Source organism: Sciurus vulgaris (assembly GCF_902686455.1).
Source record: "Sciurus vulgaris genome assembly, chromosome: 11".
Classification (NCBI taxonomy): domain Eukaryota; kingdom Metazoa; phylum Chordata; class Mammalia; order Rodentia; family Sciuridae; genus Sciurus; species Sciurus vulgaris.
In genome coordinates this window covers 126189072-126203406 of record NC_136472.1, presented here as the reverse complement: position 1 = coordinate 126203406, position 14335 = coordinate 126189072, and the positions used below count along the sequence as shown (strand labels likewise).

At 43.6% G+C, this 14335-nt stretch overlaps 1 pseudogene across 1 annotated transcript; it reads left to right on the top strand.

Moving 5' to 3' along the window:
* The first annotated feature begins 1173 nt into the window (after window positions 1-1173).
* Window positions 1174-2429, top strand: LOC306639530 (GDP-L-fucose synthase-like; annotated as a pseudogene). Its single transcript has one exon. The product of its transcript is annotated as a GDP-L-fucose synthase-like (transcript).
* Window positions 2430-14335: the final 11906 nt, after the last annotated feature.

Genomic DNA, 14335 nt, shown 5'->3' with positions numbered 1-14335 from the left:
ACACCCCAGAACATGCCCAGGCTGCTTTGGGAAGGTCACCTTACCCTTGTTGAACAGGAAGCCTGCCCCTAAAACTCAAAAAACACTTCCATCCTAAGAGTTACATCAAATTGGCTTAGAAAAGGGAAGTGAAAGGACATAGGGGAAGGGAGAAATGAGCTATGATGGGAAATGAGTGGGCAGAGGGGGAAAAGGACCCACAAGTTACACTAGACAAAAGCACTTGAACCAAGTCCAGTGATGGGATTCTAGGCCCAGTTCCTTTCTACATGAACTGGATGGCTTCAGGTGGGCCCCAAGTCTCAGGTTTTAGAAGGACATTCAACTAGATCTTCTCCAAGTTTCCTTCAAACTCTCATTGAGTATGAAGATAAAAAAACACCATAATGATATTAAGTAACTCCACGTCCTATTCGGTGCCCTTGCCCCTGTGCCTCCAACTTCAAAGTAGTCGTGAAGAACTTTATTCCAACCATCCCTTCCTGGCATCCACTCTGAACACAGCCTTCCAGGCCCTGCACTCCAAGGGATAGAGAGAAAATTCTTCTCATTCTCACCACCTAGGGATGCTGCCGCACATGTTTAGTGTGATAAGTCAAATCATATGGAAAATGCTTTTTCTACTCCAGTGCAAAAGCATTTAGAGAAATGAAAACTCAGTCAGCAGTGTTTTGATCTCCAAGGGACAGAGAAAACTGGAGGTCTCCAAGGGACAGAGAAAACTCATTGAAGGAAGGCATTCCTTCAATGTACTAAAACATTCCCAGGAAAGAAGGGGGCTACCTGATAGAGTGCTATTTGTTAATATTTTTTCCATCCAGGCCAGCTTTATGCCATGTAACAATTCCTTACACTTATGTAGTGTTTGACAGTTTACAAGGTGCAATACACAGATGACTTCACTTAATCCTCACTACCTCTGAGTCAGGGAGGTGGCATTAGCCTCCCTGTGCAGATGAGAAAACCAAGGCTCAGAGATTAAGGAATGTTCTGTGCTTCCACAGGAGAGAACAGTGGTGAGTGTCAAGAACAGGGGGAAGGAGACTTGCATTTCAGGGTGCATTTTATTGTACTCTTTCTCAATATCCCATCCCTTTCCCCTCAACTCCTACATGTAGATACAAAATGTCAGCACTGGCCTGCGGCAAGGGGCTGGGCACCGGTACAATCAACATGGGTGAGCCCCAGAGGTCCATGCAGATCCTAGTGACGGGGGCTCTGGACTGGTGGGCAGACTCATCCAAAAGGTGATAGAAGATGGGGCTGCCCTGCCTGGAGAGGAATGGGTGTTTGTCTCCTCCAAAGATGCCAATCTCACGGACACCGCACAGACCCAAGCCCTGTTCCAGAAGGTCCAGCACACACATCATCCATCTTGCTGCAATGGTAGGGGGCCTGTTCCGGAATATCAGATACAATTTGAACTTCAGGGGGAAGAACGTGCACATCAACAACAATGTCCTGTATTCTGCCTTTGAGGTGGGTGTCTGCAAGGTGGTCTCCTGCCTGTTCACCTGTATCTTCCCTGACAAGACCATCTACCCTACTGATGAGACAATGATCCACAATGGGCCATCCCAAAACAGCAATTTTGCCAAGAGGGTGATTGACATGCAGAACAGGTCCTCCTTGCTTCTTGGCCAGGCCTTCCCGGGACAGGGGAAAGAGGGCTCAAGCTTTGGGCCTATTTTCAGCAGCATGGCTGCACATTCACTGCTGTCATCCCCACCAATGTCTTTGGGTCTCATCCTTTAACATTGAGGATGGCCACAGGCTGCCCGGCCTCATCCACAAGGTACACCTGGCAAAGAGCAGCAGCTCCGCCCTGACAATGTAGGATACAAAGAAGCCATGGAGGCAGTTCATATACTCACTGGACTTGGTCCAGCTCTTCATCTGGGTCCTGTGGGAGTACAGTGAGGTAGAGCCCATCATCCTCTCAGTGGATGAGGAAGATGAGGTCTCCATCAAGGAGGCTGTGATGGATGGAGGCCATGGGCTTCCATGGGGAAGTCACTTATGATACAACCAAGTCAGATGGGCAGTTTAAGAAGACAACCAGCAACAGCAAGCTTCAGGACTACCTACCTGACTTCCGTTCACACCTTTCAAGCAGGCTGTAAAAGAGACCTGTGCATGGTTCACTGACAACTATGAGCAGGCCTGGAAGTAAGGCCGTGCAGAGGAGCAAGCACTGCTGACAAAACCCAGTGCCCACCACCTTCAGACCTTGCCAGGAGCCAAGGACACTGCCCAGCAACCCAGGCCACATCCCACCACCTCTGCCAGGGAATTCTAGGCAGCTGTCCAACAGGAAACCATGTATGCCCATCCTCAGGGAAATAAAGACCTGGATCAGCTCAGCACCTCACTCCCCCACTGCCCCAGTCACTCACTCTGGGCCTGCCGTCCTCTCTCTGGGAGCCAATAAAGTATATTTCCACAGGGGGAAAAAAATGTCAGCACTTTCTGACCAGGACCCACAGTAACATGCTAACAAAAACATTTCATAAAATGGTAAAGAGGGGTCTTGGGGATCATATCATCTATCCTGTCATTTTACAGCTAGCTAAACTGAAGTCCAGAAAGGTGAAGTGAATTGTCTAAGGTCGCACAGTTACCTAGTAGCAAAGTCCAGATTAGAACCTGCTATCCTGACCCCTGACTACACAGAGACAAATTGGTCCATGCCTGGACCAATGGGAAGGACCAAGAAGGACTGAGAAGTCCCCAATATAGCCAACTCCACTGTGTTCTCCTCCCCTCTCCTCTTTTACAGTCACAACATCTAGGCCATATGCTCCACATCAAAGTTGGAGGCTGAGCCAACAAGCCTTCCTCTCACATGGAATGCCTCAGATATTCAGGTCTGAGGCATTCCTTCCAACTGGAAACCTTCTGCCAATCCAAACAGAGCAGGCTGGTCAGAACACTTTTGCTTTTTTCCTGTTGTTTATTGAGCCATGCTCTGTAGGCCTGAGCCCATCAGACATAACTCTAGGGTGGTACAAGAAAGAGCTTCCTCCTAGGCTGCAAGAAGGTCAGCTGACACTAGGGAATTTACTCTTAATTTCAGAGTATCTTCCACCTTTCTAGAGCATCATTCTTCTCCTCATTCACTCAAAAAACATTTATTGGGTCTACCATTTGCCAGACCTTGTGCTAGAAGCAAGAACCACAAACATGTATTGAACAAAAAACCATCTTCAAAGAGTCCTCATTGTATCTGGGAAGAAAATCACATCTACATCTCCTGAATAAACTCCACAAATCCAAAGGAATTGACTTCATTACTTGTGAAAATCAAAGCGATGAAATTCCACCCTAGCAGGTCAGCCAGACCTAGAGTTGCCAACTCAGTGACCCAAGGTTATAAATTTATTAAGGACATGGAATTTGTCCACTCCTCTTTATAACCTTCTTCTCCCTCTCAGAGCCAAACACAGTGTATTGCACACAATAATCACACAAATGTTTGTTGAGTAGAGAAAAAAGTGAATGAATATTCCATGTCTTCTTCCACTCTCCATGTCCTATTTCCCCTTTTTAAAAGAACCATGCATTTTTCTCTCTCTCTTTTCTCATTTTAGTCTCTTGGAATTCCAGTTGTGCTTAGGAGCTGAAAGAATGAGAGAGATTGAAAAAGAAAGCAAGAAAAAGAAATTCAGCCTTAGAAAGCATGGCTCCTTAACTCCCCCAATTCACCTCTTTCAGCAGATGGCTTCTCTTAAAAGGAAGGTCAATTCAACACACACATGTTTATAATGCCCTGGGTTGCCTAGGAGTGTGCTTCTTCTAAGGGGAAAAAAATGGCACTTAAGATAAGCATGTCCATTAAAAGATTTTCATCTTTCAATGACAAATTTGGCATGCATGAAATAATCAAAGACACACAACACATGACCCAAAAACAAAACAAAAAAAAAAACTCATCAGAAGGTCCTGTGGGGAAGAATTTATGGAGGCAGGTCTCAAAGAGATCTTGGGAAAGAAAGAATTTAGATAGTTGGAGCCTCAAGCCTTCTGGGACAAGGTTGGGAATACAGAATCAGCATCCAGGTATCCATCATGTTGCTGCTATATTCAATAAGTTGTGTGCATTATCCCATTTAATATGCCCATGGCCACACAAAGTAGCTATTGTTATTATTCATACTTCATTTGTTTTTCTGTTATTTTTGTTTTGTTCTGGTTTTTTGTTTGTTTTGTGCTTTTTTTTGCTTGTTTTTGGTTTTTTGATTGTTTTATTTATTTGTTGGTTGGTTTGGGTTTGGGTTAGAGTTCTGGGGATTAAACCCAGGGGCACTACATCACTGAGCATCATCCCCTGTCCTTTCTTTTTTTTTTTTTTTTTTTTTTTTGAGACAGGATCTCACTGGTTGCTGAGGGTCTCACTAAATTGCTGAGGCAATTTAGTTGAACTTGCAATTGAACTTGCAATCCTCCTGCCTCAGCCTTGTGAATGGCTAGGATTACAGACTTGAGCCACTGTAGCCAGGCTATTATTCCTACATTCTAATGAGGAAACTGAAGCCCAGAGGGATTAAATGATTTATTCATGATCATGATTCAACCTCAGGCCCATGTGACTCCAGAACTTTCCTCTTTTCACTACACCATGTCCAAGGAAGAACTGAGAGAAGGCACTGGTGCTGATTATCTCAAAACTATGTGAAAAAGCAAAAGGTAGTCAACTTACAGAATCCACAAAGAACCTTTGCTATTTAAAACAATGACCTGTTCACTCTATTTTTCAGTAAAACTGTGAAGCCATGCTTCTCTTATCATCATCATTTTGATGAGTCTCCAGGTAGATAACAGTAACCATGAGCCAGGTACAGGGCTGAGTCATTGTTCCATTTCATTCTCCTACCAACACAGTGAGTTTAAGTGTGCTGTCATTGTCCCCACATTGCAGATGAGCAATCTGAGGTTCAGGGAAAAACTCACCCAAATCACACAGCTATTAAGAGGCAGAGGTGAGATGCCAACCTGCACAGCCTGACTCCGAGTCTCACTGTCTCAGAGATGCTGATTATTGTTTGAGATTCTACCCTCCAGGAAGTGGGGAGTGACAGATGTAACAGAAACAGAACAAAAGGTAAAATGTACAAGACAAAACCTATTTGGTTTCACAAGACCATATAAAGTTCTGAGGTAGTAGCTATAGAGGGAGAGGACAATTCAAACAGGTTGCAGTCTTAGAGGACTCATGAAGGGAACAAATTTTAGGAATCATTGGACAAAAGAAGGACACAGACTTCTGAAATGTAAGTCACATGTGGTTGGCCCTCTGGATAGCCAAGGGGAAGGATGTGCCATATCAAGGCCATGATTTTTGTATAAACAGTGCTGGCACAGTATGGGCCCATCCCCACACCTGCTGAGCACCCCAAAGCCAGTTGTGGTCCCTACAGTTCCTCCATTCCTCCCAAGTGATGGATGCCAGACACAGTATTCTTCATAGGAGGAAATGTATCTTGGAATATGATCTCTCGTTACAGTACATGTTTCTGCTTTTATAGGTTGTGAGTGGAATCCCATAGACTCTTGTCTTCCTTCCCTCCCCCCAGCTCCTTGTCCATTCCCAGCTCGGTGTTCCTCCATAAATCATCAGCCCAACAGAGCCAAGTTCTGCTTCCCCCTCTTTAAATCCGAGGGCATTTATTCCTGCTGATAAACTGGATTTAGACAGCTTCGCAAACCCCCGACTGTGGCCAAGATTATGAAGGTGAAATATTCATTGAGCTGTGTCCTGTCAAGAAGAAGAATGTACAGTATAGGCTCACACTGGCATGTTTCCCACACGTTACTGTCCAAGGGAGAATTACTTTTGTCAGGGACTGAAGCTATGTTTTGGGGTTGGCTGGAGATATAAGTCAGGATGATTACATTGGTGCTTCCCAGCAAACTTCCAGAAAGGGAAGCCAATACTGCAGACCTCTGTTTCAGCGCCTGAGTTCCCCATAGTCAATAAGACCCGTATCAAAACTGTTCATCCAGTCATGCTTTTCACCCATTCTGCACACATTATGGGGTGATCAGACTCCCTCATGCATTTTAATAGATGAGGGTGGGCACAATGGCCAAAGCCAGAGCTCAATCCATGCTATGGTATTTCTTTCTTTTTGCACAACCCTGGCCAAATCTATAGAGTTGCTCCCTTGGATCAGTCACCAGAAAATAGTGTTCATCAGTGGGATATGCGAGATTGAAAAATAAAATCAGTATGTTTTGGGGAGGGGGCAAGAAATGGTGCAAATTCATTAATTCTTTCCCTTTCTCAGAATCTGCATGACACATATGGATACCCAGCAAAGCTCAGGCATGAGCACAGAGGAACACAGTGTGAGAGAGAAGTAGAAGGGCACAAGCAGTCCAATTCCCCAGAGGCTATCCTCAGGAAGATTCCACTACCCTGAGTTATTCCCATGCCCACCAAGGGACCTTTTGATTGATGGAAGGCAGGTGCCTGGAGCAAGAGGAGCTTGGTGCCTCCTGATGTTACGCACAATTACATCGGCATCCACTACACATTTGTCTTAGTGGCATAGCCAACATCACGGAAGGATAGGAAAACACCCAACACCAGAGTAAAAAGTTTGTGGGAAAGTCCTGAAACTAAACATGGTCAGACAGAATAAGAGGAAGAGGGAAGACTTACAGAGTCTGGGAAAAACACAGATTTCACAACCAGGCAGGCATGGAGTCAAAGTTCATCTCTGCCCTTGATCAGCTGTTTCACCTTCAGTAAGTCACCTATTATCTCTAAGACCCTGTTTCCTTACCTGTGCAATGGGGATAAAATACCTAACTGATTGTGTTGTAAGGAATAACTGAAACAATGCCATCAAGAGGGTCACAGAACCTCTGGAGCCATCAGTGAGTGCCCACTCTCATTCCTAAGGAATGAAACAGAAGGGAAGACATGTCTCTTCTTCACCTTTGCCCATGCTGGGCTGATAGACTTGCTGACCCTTGGAGCATCTGCATTTATTTCCTCTTTGTAACACTCTGATCACATCACTCCCCCAAAATATTTAAGGAGTCCTCTGGAACTAACAAAGAAACTCGGACAGAGTCTGGCTAATCGAAGCACAGCATGGAGCCTGGCTTGCCCCTCCCTGGTTCCCTCTCTTCCTGGACATCATCAGCCTTCAGCCTAGTCACACTGCTGCTCCTGTCCCTGGACACACTTCTGGCTCTCCCACTGAATTCTCTGCCCACTCAGGGAATGAGAGAGAAAGGAACGTCCTTATGTACCTCACACAGATTATTTTCCATAGGAAAACAATTACTGCTTACTATATGCAGACGGCATAAAATTCTGAGTACAAGAATTTATTATACAATATCCATTAAGACTGGTATGCTTTATAATTGCTTTTCAGATGCTACATATGTTTCATACACTCTTCTAGAAATATGATACATTTCACAATCATTTAAAATGTTTTAATAGTTAACCTCTCACTCCAAACCCTCAATCTACTTTCTCTAAAGCAACCATATGATCCATTCCCTGTGTGTCCTTCTGGAAATTTTTGGTTCATATACAAACACACACATACCCAATTGTCACTCAGATGAAAGTATGCTGTACACAACATTCTTTGGTGTTTGTTTTTTTCTGTCTGTGGTTCTAGGGAGCAAAACCAGTACCCAATGCATACAACCCAAGCACTCTACCACTGAGCTACACTCCCAACCCAGCCTTTTTAACTTTTTACTTAACATTGTATTTTGGAGATTTTGTTCAATATCAATACATATAGAGCTACATTATTCTTTTTATTAAAGAATAAAATGGGATTCCATTACTTGCATATCCTGTCATTCTTTAACCTGCATCCCACTGATGAACACTTCAGTTGTTTTGTCTCTTTCTACTTCTAATATTGTTGGAGTGGAGTATCTTATCCATGTTTATCTTCCCATATGTGTCAGTTTGCAGCATAAATTCCTCAGATTTTGAATTCTAAGTGTCAAATTGCTTCTCAAGTGAGTGATATCACTTATACTCTGAACACCAGCAATGGATTAATTTCTCCAATTTAGTGACTTGTTTCTCCACCTTATCCACATTTGCTACTATAATAAGGGGTATCAAAATAATGTGTGCAAAAATGTTATAAACTGTGAAGTTCCATCAATATCCAAATGGCACAGTGAAAGCCACCTCCTTCTGAATGCCCACTTTCCAGCCCAAGGGGGTTGTTCCCCTCCTTCATCTCCAGTAATGATTCATTTCTTGCCACTTATGCATTCTTCTGTATATTGCATTTCTATATGAACTAGTCTTGTCCTATTACACTATGAGACTGAACTAGTTTGCCCAGCTTTTACTTTCTGTAGCCCTTTGTACAAAATAAAAGACTTGCAGGGTTGAATCTGGTTCCTACCAACCCCACTTTCTTGGTTCCTGTTGACTTGTGATCATGCTGGCAGGGAAGGGTCTAAAGGCCCCTGGATATGTCTGAGTTCTCTCCATCTCCCACTCCATCACACTGTTGGTGACTGGTGGTTTCTGCTCTCTCTCATCCAGTGTTCTCAGGAGTTCAGACCATTTCTGCTCTTTTTCATGCTCCGGGAACACACTTTCCCTGGGTCTATGAGCCCTAGCAGAAGTGAGACTTGCATCGTGGGCTTGTGCTTAGCAGCTACTGACTTGGTGAGGAAAAAACAAAGAGAGTGAATGTTTTTCTTCCTTTACCCCAAGCTATCCCACCAATATTTAGGCGGACCTATGAAGGGAGTGAAAAGTCAAGGTCTGACAACCACCTAGAGGCTAAACTGTTCTAAACCGTCAAAGGAGTTGCTGCTATTCCACCACAGTGGACAGAAAGCTTTACTTCGGAGTCTCACTGAACAGTCCCTTGAGCCATTCCTGCACTTGACTTGCAGCTAAGACGGGAGTGGTAATATAAAAGCTCTGAATACTTTATAAAACGTTTTCCCAAATAAGTTTCACTGGTGAGATTTAAAAAAAAAAAACAAAACAAAAAAACACTACCCATGTCCCAGTAGACTTGGCCCCTGCTCTGTAATTCACATGCCCCACCCCCAGTCTATCTTCCTGAGCCCTTAGGAAGGGGAGGCGCGCCTGGAATTTCTCTCCCCGCTTATCGCAGAAGCGGATCCAGATGTGGCGCGCCAGGCCAACAGCGCATGTGCACCCCGCCCCTCCTCTCCCCTCTCCCCGGCTGCACCCAGGGGACCGGCCCGCCGCCTCCTTTAGAATTGAACGGAGGTCGATGCTGGGCTCCAGCCCTCCAGCTCACGCCAGCCTCTTTTCAAGCGAGGGGAAGCTCAGGTGGGGACTGGCACCAAGGCGGGAGCGACCGCCAAAGGCTCCGCGGCGGCCCAGTCCAAATCCACCACCCAGAATCCACCTTCCTGGAGTTGTCAGGGCTCCGGGACTTTCAAGATCATGGCAGAACAGACGGAAACTCTGCAGTACTCCTCTCTCTGTAAGACTCCACCGGTGTCCCCACCCCCTGACCACCACCACCACCACTACCGAGTTCCCCAGTCTCGGGCCAGGAGCCAAGATACCCACTAGAAACAGCAACCAACCAACGTACGACGTGTAGCCTGGAGACCTCGCGTTTCGGACGCTGCTGAGCTAAAAGGGCCTGCCACTTCTTTTTTCTTCTTTTTTTGCTCCACTCTCTCCTTAGCTCTGTTTGTCTTCCTTTCTTTCCCTGGTCCCTACGGTTCTATGAAATTCTCAGTCTCCTGGTGTCTTTTCATTTCTTTCTTTTTCTCCTCCTCCTCCTTCCCCTGCCCCTCTTCTTTTTCTTTCTGTCCCTCCCTACCTTTCTCCTTTCCTCCTTCGCGCCCCTCTTGGTCTCCCACTACATCATTTCTGACTTTCTGAGCATTGGGAATCCCTGCGTTCTAGAGCCAAAACAAAACCTTGTAGACCCTCATGGTGGAAATCTTGCTGGGAGGTGCCATTTATGAAATGGGAGTTGGGAGGGATGACATTCATCAGTCACTGCCAACTTCAGGCATCTGCATGTCTCTTCTTCCATGGCTTTCCACTCTTTGCCTCCCTTTCTTCTGCACATAAAGTGCTAGAAGTTCTTTCTTCCTTATTCCCAGACTCACCTCTTACCCTTTACCTCCCAACCCTACTGGTATTCTTTAGTGCCTGTTCTTGGGCATAATGGATCAAGGAGACTGACGACAATGACACAATGTATGGAAGAACATTTTGACAGATCAGCCCAAGGAGAGAAAGGTCTGTCACAGAGTAGAGGGAGTTCACTATGGTTGAATGTGTTCAACCAGAGGTTTTTGGTTGTCAAAGGCAACCGAGCGTCAGACAGAGAAGGAGGGAACAGGGCAGGAGAGACTAGACCTAGATACACTTCTACCCTTTATAATCCACTCTATGCCCAAGTCTCCATGACCTAAAGTTACAAGAACCACATCTTGGTGTTGTTCCCAACTCTGCCACTGGTGTTTCCGCCACCCAGACAAGTCATGGGGGTGAGCACTCCTGGCAACTTAGGAACCAATCATCATCTTCCTTAAGGAGACTCAGTGTTAGACTAAAGCAAGACATGCCAATGCCATTTATTCCTCTGATAGTAGTCTATAGTCAGATTCTTTTAAACTTGCCATTTCTACAATGTCATTGTACTTTAAGGGCTACTTGGGCAATAAAGATGTCTCTGTTTTGATGGAAGAGTAGAAGCAGATTCAAACAAAAAGGCAATATCCATACAGTAGGGTGGAAGCCCTGGCTCTGGAGTCAGATAAACCCCAATTCAAATCTTGTTGATTCACTATACATCTGGAAGAGATTATCATAATGGTCATATAGCAATGCCAGTCTCATAACAATATCATTAAGATTCAATGAGATGTCACATTTGAAGCACTTAATTTTTGACCTGGAGTTAGTGATGACAATCTTTAAAAAGATAGAGCAATTATAGACCAGAAAGTATACAGGAGTGGGGAAGGGTAGAGTGCTAGGATTTTTGAGCACTTCCTAAAATAGATAAAAAGGAACCATAGGTAGAACTCCAAACAAGGAACCCTTTCTTCTCAGGGCATGTGATATCCTGACCATCTATCTCTTTATCTACAATTTTAAACAGTTCATAAACACTCAAAAATTTGTGGAAGACAAACTTACAAGTGTTTACAAAAAATTAGCCTTCTGGTTCCAGCAAGATTTAAATTTCTTTTACTTCAAATACATTTGATAATAAAATCAACTTCAAAATCATAAAATGGAAACACAGTTTGCAACAAAGAGGGTGATGTTAAATATTTGTGGTTGAAGAGATTTTAGTTCTGAGATATTTATTCCCTTTCCATCTCCCTGGGTAGAGTATACATCCTTGCCCCTTGACTTCTGACTTGTCCATAATGACTTATTTCAGCCAATGGAATGTTACCAAGTGCAAAATAACCAAAAGTTTAGGAGGCACGTACACAATTGAATTTTTTCTTTTGTGCTTCTGTTATATGATCTTATAAAGAACCTACCCAGCTAACCTGCTAGTGAACAGAGCTGACCCAGCTGAGTCCAGCCTGTATCTGCTAACCCAGAGAGACATGAGCTAAATAAATGTTCTGTTACATGAGATCTTGTACTGAAGCAATAATTAAATGATCTAGAAATGGACACTGACATAAATATGGGGCTTTGCTGTGATCAAAAGCTATATAGCCCTGGTCATCAAAATTGAACAGTAGGTAGAGACTAGAAAAATTTAAGGAAATTATTACAAAGGCCAGAAAAATGGCTTGTGCTGCATGGCGGTAAATATTTGGTGAAGTTACATCCAGCAATCACTTGGAAGACAGAAAATGTATCTGATGAACTTGTAAGCTTGGATAGAAAGTTGAGAACATAAATTGATTTCTTTCAACTGTATATGATACTGTAAAAAGGGGAGAGGCAAGTTTAGGGAAGAATTGATCAATTTCCACTCCAAATTTAGAAGGAATATAAGTAAAATTATTCTTATCTCCAATCGCTCTACCCAGAAAAATTTCACAAATTATAATATAGCCAAATTTAATTATAACACAGACCAAATACAGGAAGCTGCCAATGAAGCATGGGAAGTCGAGGATAAGACTGAGTTAGGGGTGTTTGGGTCTCTGTAAGAACCTCTGAAAGGACTCAGATGATGCCTGCAGAGTTCTGACTCAGACAAAAGAGATTCTAAAATCTTTTTTTTTTTTTTTTTTTTTTTTTTTTTTTTTTTTCTTTTTTTTTTTTTTTTTTTATTGTAAACAAATGGGATACATGTTGTTTCTCTGTTTGTACATGGCGTAAAGGCATACCATTTGTGTAATCATAAATTTACATAGAGCAATGTTGTTTGATTCATTCTGTTATTTTTTTCCCTTCCCCCCACCCCTCCCACCCCTCTTTACCCTCTATACAGTAGTTCCTTCCTCTATACTTGCCCCCCTCCCTAACCCTAACTCTAACCCTTCCCTCCCCCCCATTATGTGTCAACCTCCACTTATTAGCGATATCATTCGTCCTTTGGCTTTTTGAGATTGGCTTATCTCACTTAGCATGATATTCTCCAATTTCATCCATTTGCCTGCAAATGTCATAATTTTATCATTCTTTATGGCTGAGTAATATTCCATAGTATATATATACCACAGTTTCTTTATCCACTCATCAATTGAAGGGCATCTAGGTTGGTTCCACAGTCTGGCTATTGTGAATTGAGCAGCTATGAACATTGATGTGGCTGTATTTCTGTAGTATGCAGATTTTAAGTCCTTTGGGTATAGGCCAAGGAGTGAGATTCTAAAATCTTAACGGCACTGTTACTGTGGAAACCAGGGAAGTGCATTTCCCATCACTCCAACTGTTGGACATAGTTAACAGACAGTCCCCGCTACTGAGCCCTCAGCTCCATCCTTACTTTCACTCTGCAGTCGCAACTGTTTGAGTCAATGACCCAGCATGACACAGACTTCAGCAGACCTGAAGACACAGAGCATCTCTAACAAGCTGTTTTGGCTTGAGCACTCCACCATGGCTTTGCTGAGCTCTCTAAGGACTTTAGTACAGACTGAGATGCTGCCACCCAAACTTACTTCCTTTCCTTTCACCATCAGCTGAAGATAGAGCCAAATCTCCGCCTCCCGCAGCTCCCTCCTCATTTTCTCTCTCCCCATGTTGTCATCCGCTTCTCACGGGAAACTGCTCACACAAGGTGTCCCAGAAGTGGCCCCAGGAAAAGAAGTGATTAGAAGATAGTTTCTGATTCTATCTGACTCGCCCAAACATCTTTGTTGGTAGATTAGGCCCAGACACCCTCTAGTAAGAGCTGATGGCTCAAATTGCTAAATTTCCCCAGTGGAACCCTGGGCAATGTCCCAGTTGAGGGAAGGTAGAATTTTTAAAATATGGAAAAAGCAATGCCTACAAAGGAAGGAAGTTGGATAACGACTATCCAATTATACAGATGCCCTGGAAAGGGATTGGAACCGAAGGGCTTTGGCAAATGCTGGTTGAGCGAAAGAGCCACAGGGCTTTTTGGGGAGCTCCCAATGGGGCCCGTATCTCCTCCAGAGGAGAAACAGAACATGGTCTAATAGGGGAGGAAAGAAACTACACAATGAAAGAACTTCAAGAATTGACCTCTAAGTACCAGCAAGATCCTCCGGAGTGCTGCGGGATTGCTTGTTGAGGGCATTTGATGTGACTCTCAAAATATTACAGTAGAATCAACTTCAGAAAACTTTCTCTGGTTAGCAGATTTAACCCTAGTAAGTACCCCCCAGGATGGGGCCAGCAGCTGCTAGAATGGTTCCTAAAACCATGGTAAAATGATGGTTACTCATCAACTTGGGAAATGGGAAATACCCAAATTGTCCAAGTATGGAGTTAAAGGAAGGTATGAAGAGGTTGATGGAATTGGCCATGCTTGAGTGAATGAATATATATGAGGCCAGGTGCTGAACACCAGAAAATTAAAGAGATTTCTGGGGACCAACATTACTAGATTTAGCAAATGAAAATGCAGGAGGCCCAGTTAAATTGGAATTTCAGATAAACAACAGTGTCATTTTGTTTTGTTTTATATAAATATAACCCATGAAGCATTCGTGGCATACTTATGCTTTTTTTTTTTTTATTGTAAACAAATGGGATACATGTTGTTTCTCTGTTTGTACATGGCGTAAAGGCATACCATTTGTGTAATCATAAATTTACATAGAGTAATGTTGTTTGATTCATTCTGTTATTTTTTCCCTTCCCCCCACCCCTCCCACCCCTCTTTACCCTCTATACAGTACTTCCTTCCTCCATACTTGCCCCCCTCCCTAACCCTAA